Here is a 6189-nt window from a genome sequence, read left to right on the forward strand (position 1 = left end):
TCGAAGGACGGTGTTAGATTTCTTAAGTTACGGAATGTTTTGATTCGGTCGCCGCGCTCAAACCCCGAGATGAAAGCTATGCAATTGCTTAATAATAATTATACAAAATATTTGGACAGAAAGTCATCAAATTCGTACCCTGACACTACTATTGCAGATTAGTTCCTTTTTCCTACGAAACCATGAGGAACTAAGCATGCACTAGATCGGCATTTCTGCGCCTGGGACCGGAATTTATGCCGATGTCTTCATCCGCAGTGAACGCGTCATTCGGATTCCGATGGTTTCAAGCTCCGACGAATACCATGTTGAGTTACAGACAATATTAGTTGTAAATGTTTTGTTGTCGTCTGTCAAGTGAATTTCTAATATCAAACTGGGGCAAAACTGTCACCAGCAGTATTTCCGGACCTATACGACCTGCAAACCTTCAAGAAGAGAGCGTATTCTCTCCTAAAGCCCGCGGCCCTTCTCTTCTGATGTTGCGAGTGTCCATGGGCGACGGTATTGACTTTCCATCAGGTGACCCGTTAGCTCATTTGCCCCCTTATAGTATATTTAAAAAAAAACATTGTGTAATGTGATGTCCAATGTAAAGTAGATTAAAAAAAATACATTACGTAGAAACATTTGTAGAGACTTGATAGTATGTTGTAGAGACAGCTTATCTTTTACTTATTTTTAAATAAAAAATTAATTATAATAATAGATAGAGGTCACATAAAAATACCTCATTGACCTTTCTTAAAAAAATTAAAAAAGCTTTTCAATCCCGGAAAACATCAGCAATTTGAGTTTTTAGAGCACCAGCCCGGCTAGCTCAGTCGGTAGAGCATGAGACTCTTAATCTCAGGGTCGTGGGTTCGAGCCCCACGTTGGGCGAACACTTTTGCAGAAATCAAAATTTTTCAATTAAATAATTATACACTTTCCTTGCACTTATTCCACTTTATTTTAATATATTTATTACAAAATTGTTAAATACACGACCGGTTTTTTCGAAACCGGTCGTGTATTTAACAATTGGAATAAGTGCAAGGAAAGTGTATAATTATTTAATTGAAGATGAATTTCCACCAAGAAGTGACAGTACATTCAATATCATCAAAATTTTTGTATACAAAAGTCTATACAAAAATTTTGATTTCTGCAGAACTAAAAGACGAAACTAAAGAGTACTAGTACTAGCTAGTACTTCCGTGCTAATACTTTAATTAATAACAAAGTGTCTATCTGTTCGTCATTTCTTTACGTTTAAGCTACTGTCGTGTAGTTTATTTCGAGTCCCGAGAATATCAAGAGTATTGTTTTTATCCGATAAAAAAATGGTCCCACACTCCCTAGCTTCTTTTGGCGCATTCATTGCACCAAATAAGTTTTAAATTGCTAGGGGATTATCTAGTTATTCGTAGTTATTAGCGAATAAAATATGTAGAGATAGTAATATAATTATTAGAAACTGGTTTTTCAGCCGAAACCGAAACCGAAACCGAACTTTCGGCCTTACTCTCAGTTTCGGCCGAAACCGAAACCGAAACTTGGTAAAATATTTAAAATTACGATTATTTACTGGAATTTATTGATTTTTGACATAAATTACAACTTTTTAAACTAAAGAAAAAGTACTGCATTGAATTTTTTACTTTTTGAGACATTCCTTAAAATAAATATTATTATCTACTTAATCTTAGAATCTAATAATATGTTCCCTAGAATTTTTTGTACTATATTCCGTTTTTATACGATTCCAAGTAGGTGCGATTTCACCAAAGAAATTGAACGCGCTTAGCGCACACTAAACCAGTTTTAAACGTATAAACCCGTTTGTAACACTCATTTGCATTTCACCAATATAACCTAAACTCGTTCACAGCAAATCCGATTTTTTTCTTCTGAAAGCCCAAAATTCGGGTTTTAACTTCATAAAACACACTTAAGTCTTGTCAGTGTAGTGTCATGACAGATCGAAAAACATAGACGAAAAACTTGTTAAGATGATTTGGGGAACTTATTTATCGTTTTTGCTATTTTGTTAATAAAACAACGTGACAAGGCTCTAAGATGATAATAACATAGAAAATTCATCGTGTGATGTAGATTTATTAATCGCGATTAAAAGAAGAATATGAAATCTATTTCAAATAAAACGAGATTTACGTCGCCATACAAACGCGTTCATTGTTCAATGAGAACTCATTTTAATAAAACGAAGTTTTAAAGTGATTGGTGAAATTCCCCTTAATTTCACCAATCACAACAACAAAGGATTACCCTAAAAACAAGAGCAGAAATTATTTGAAGTCATTTTATTTAGTTGGAATTTCACCTAAGAAATAGGACGCGCTTAGTGTACACTAAATTGGTTCTAAACGTATTTAAATGCGTTTATAGCACCAAATTGCATTTCACAAACAATGTTCACAACAATTTAAGACAATTTAATAAAAATAAGTTAGGACTAATCTCGAAAACATAATCTCGAATCACGATTAAATAGATGTGGTGAACTGAGCCGGTGCCTCGCTGGCAGGCAAGCACGAGTTAACTGCGAAGTTTACCGATCGACGCATGAGTTTCGGCGGGGCCGAAAGTTTCGGCTGTATTTTAGCCGAAACCGAAACTATGGCCGAAACTAGATTTTTTGGCTGAAACTGGCCGAAACCGAAACCGAAAGTTCGGGCGGTCACTAATAATTATTTAGCAGCATATCACAAGTTTTTAGAAGCTTTTAAGTTTAGTGTGTAGTTTTAAATACTTTTTTAATTGCCTTAACAAAACATTGCATTTCTTTTTCAGGAGTCATCGACATTCGGCCATCGCCATGCATATCAAGTTACATAGCAGCAGGGAGTCGGGCTTTGATGTGGAGAGATAACAGAAAAGAATCGTACTTCCCGATTTAGATAATATTCTTTTTTTTTTTTTGTCTTGCCGTATTCATTGTGACGCTAGCCTTTAGCAAGCAAAGCAAGTGATTTAGCGCGCTCATAAATTTTTAGTATGGATTGGCAAAATTCCCCGCCTTTGCTATAAATGAAAAAAAAACTGACAATAAATACAAAACGTTCCAAAAAGTCCTAGAAACTTTTTGGTGACATCATGTACAATCGCGATCATTAAAAATACATTCGTACGAGAAATTCCTTGTAAAAGGAAGCGCTTGAGCCCCAAAGTGGAGGCGATAAGACCCTGTGTGCTTAGTACGTGATTTACACACACATTACACTTATCTATATGAAGCTATTACTTCTGATAAAATGTATGCAACAGCCAACAGGGTAAGAGTAGATTACAAAATGTGAAAAGTTTTGGAATTTTGGCGTTGGTTTAAGCAGTTTAGTTGCTATGCATGGAGGATGGAGGTATCGTTGGAATCTTAAGAGGAGTCCACACCGCCCTTTTTTCCATACAAACGTTGTCCCCTGTTTCCTCCCTGGATAATGCTCGTAAAGTTATAATTTTTTTCCTGAATATCTACGGCCACTAATACAATGTCCCTATGTTTTCTTTTTGTTCATAATTTAATTATTAAATAAGATATGAACGTTCCAAAACCCAAAAAAATGGCCAGATTTTCCGCTGTGTTTAAACGTCCAGAAAACAGATTTGGCTAGATTATACAAAAAAAAGCAAAACATAGGAACACAGCTCAAGCCTTTCTTTAATCCTTAGTGAAAAAAGTACTTAAATCGGTTAAGTTTTGGAGAAGGAATCAGGGGACAACGAATCGTTGATTTTCTGGATTTTCTGCAGTTGTCTCTATCGCGTTCTGCGGTATAGGCTTGAGGTAAGGGTTAGGTAAGCTATAGATATTACACGTACTTTTAATTCACTTCTCTAGCCCCTGGTGTAGGCCAAAATGATGTACTTATGTCCAAAAATATAAAAAATCAAAAGCTCTTAAACATTATTTGTCTCATCTTTTGCCAAAATTTATTTTTTGGAAATTAATGTTGTCTTATTCCGATTATGAGTAAATTAACTTAACCTAAACTTCTTCGTTGTGTATCTCCAAACTATTCATCTTGTCCGATGCCCAAATTAAATGTAATAAAAGCTTAATAGCTCCCTGTATTACATAAACTCTCTCCTCAACTTTCGTGTAAACATTATCAAGGAAGATTTATACGGGGTATAACGATGCGATAAGTTATCGGGTCCCTATCGCCGCCCGCGGTATGATTCAACAGTGACACACACAGTAGATATTATTTAATGACAACATAAAAAATCGATATGCATTCCGACATCCCGTTCCCTTTTAGGGTTCTGTGAATAAACAGAATAATTTAAGCTTTAGAATTTGTATTCGATAGTTTTGATGGCGGAAAAAATTTAAATAAAGTTTCTTTAAACATGCATAAATTGCCACTAATTAATAATTATTATGCACAATTAATGCTCATTTAACTTTAAAGTACATAATAAGTAATATAATTATTTCTTAATATAAACAAATGATGATATTATATTCATGATATTATTCATAATGTCTTGTCTGGATTAAGGAGACTTGACTCACAGATTAAAAAGAAAATTGGAAAAATAAGTAAGTAACATGACTACAGTGATTGGACAGTACTATCAATAGTCATTTCTCATTGGACAGAGCACAAACACTACATTTATTAAGGTTGCTTTAAAAACTACCTGTTTTTCTTTAAAATCAGGTGTTCTATTACTTTAAATACATGCAGTTTTTAAAGCAACCTTAAGAACTGCAATTTATTACCAAGCTACGGAACCTAGAGTTTAGATTATTTTTGTTCCGCGATTACATCATGATATCAGTAATGAGGCATACTGAAGATATGCAAAGAAAGTCTTCTTGTTAGTTGTGACCTATTGAGGAAAGATTTTTAATGTTTTTTAGACATTTTTGGTTTTATGACTTTTTGCCTTTTTTAGGTTCGTGATGCGCGAACCTTTTGCACTAAAAAAATCTTCATTACAAAATGCAGTGATTTTGAATAGGTAGGAGAATTCCCAAAAACTAAAAGTAACTTATTTTGGGTACATACGTATTATATAGTATAATAGTATATACCTATAGGCTATATTGTAACTGAACAAACAGTTCTTAACCCATCAAGCCCTATAAGCTCATCGGTAAGCGAGATACAATAGAATAACAATAGATTTCCAAAAATCCACGATCAAAGAATTAATAGCTAAAAAACTTAAATCATAGCAACTAAGAAAGGAGTTTGAAAATCCCCACCCCAAGGGGGTTCAATAGGGCATCAAATACTGTTTTTACTTTTTTATACACATGCGATTCCGCGGGCGAAAGCCAGTGAGGTAACTGCAACATCTCTCCTCTTCCTACACTGTAATATATTATGTATTGGATACAAGGGTCCGATTCTCATACTTCTAATGTTTCTGAAATTGCTATCTGAAGGCCCCAATACACTGGAAGGCCGATTAGTCCTAAACTGATGGCAGGCCAATCTAACCGCACTCGTGCACTCGTGCACACTGCACTGCGTGTCCACGGTCAGTCTGCGATCCAAACTGCTGATCTGCAGTGATCAGTCGGACCAACCTCCCCGTATACATGCGGGTGAGACAGGAGAATGGAGATCGAAGCGACATTCGAAATACAAGAATCAGGCACCAGAACGAAACCAGTCCTCCTACACCGAGCTACCCTAATTTTGAATCCTTTAAGCCGATTTAGCAAACAAATAACAATAACAACTTCGTCATGTCTTGTTGTATGATCGTTTATGATTTACACACGTCACACACTTAAATCTCATAACAATATTATTGTCTTGCATAATTTCGAGGCAATGTTTTTTCCTGCTTAGAAGTAGTATTTTTGTTAAGCCATAGGTATATTCCATACCTAGCCTAATGTCCATACTCGATACGTACTAAACAAAATTATTGTTTGTCAAGAACAGGTGCGGTCCGAAGGGGAGGGGGTCACAGGGGACATGAACCCAAAAATTTAAGGTCAAGTTGTTGTCTCAAAATCTTGCCAAATAATAAAAGAAAATTTCTAGTTATCCTATTAGAAATTTAGTGTAGTGACTAATGAGTAACCCCCTCCATAACTTCAGGCTGCGACCGCGCCTGGTCAAGAATCTATTTGCCAGAGGAAGTGCGATAAAGTCTACAACAAATCAAGGTGTGAAATAGAACATAGTCGGACAGGTAACACAGGGCTTTTTCTACTTC

General features: G+C 35.4%; 1 non-coding gene across 1 annotated transcript; it reads left to right on the top strand.

Annotated features, from left to right (window-relative positions):
• Positions 1 to 809: 809 nt before the first annotated feature.
• Positions 810 to 882, top strand: Trnak-cuu. Its single transcript has one exon. It is a non-coding gene; the product is annotated as a tRNA-Lys (tRNA).
• The last annotated feature ends 5307 nt before the right edge of the window (positions 883 to 6189 follow it).

This window comes from Aricia agestis, chromosome 13, assembly GCF_905147365.1.
Source record: "Aricia agestis chromosome 13, ilAriAges1.1, whole genome shotgun sequence".
In the NCBI taxonomy this organism is placed as follows: domain Eukaryota; kingdom Metazoa; phylum Arthropoda; class Insecta; order Lepidoptera; family Lycaenidae; genus Aricia; species Aricia agestis.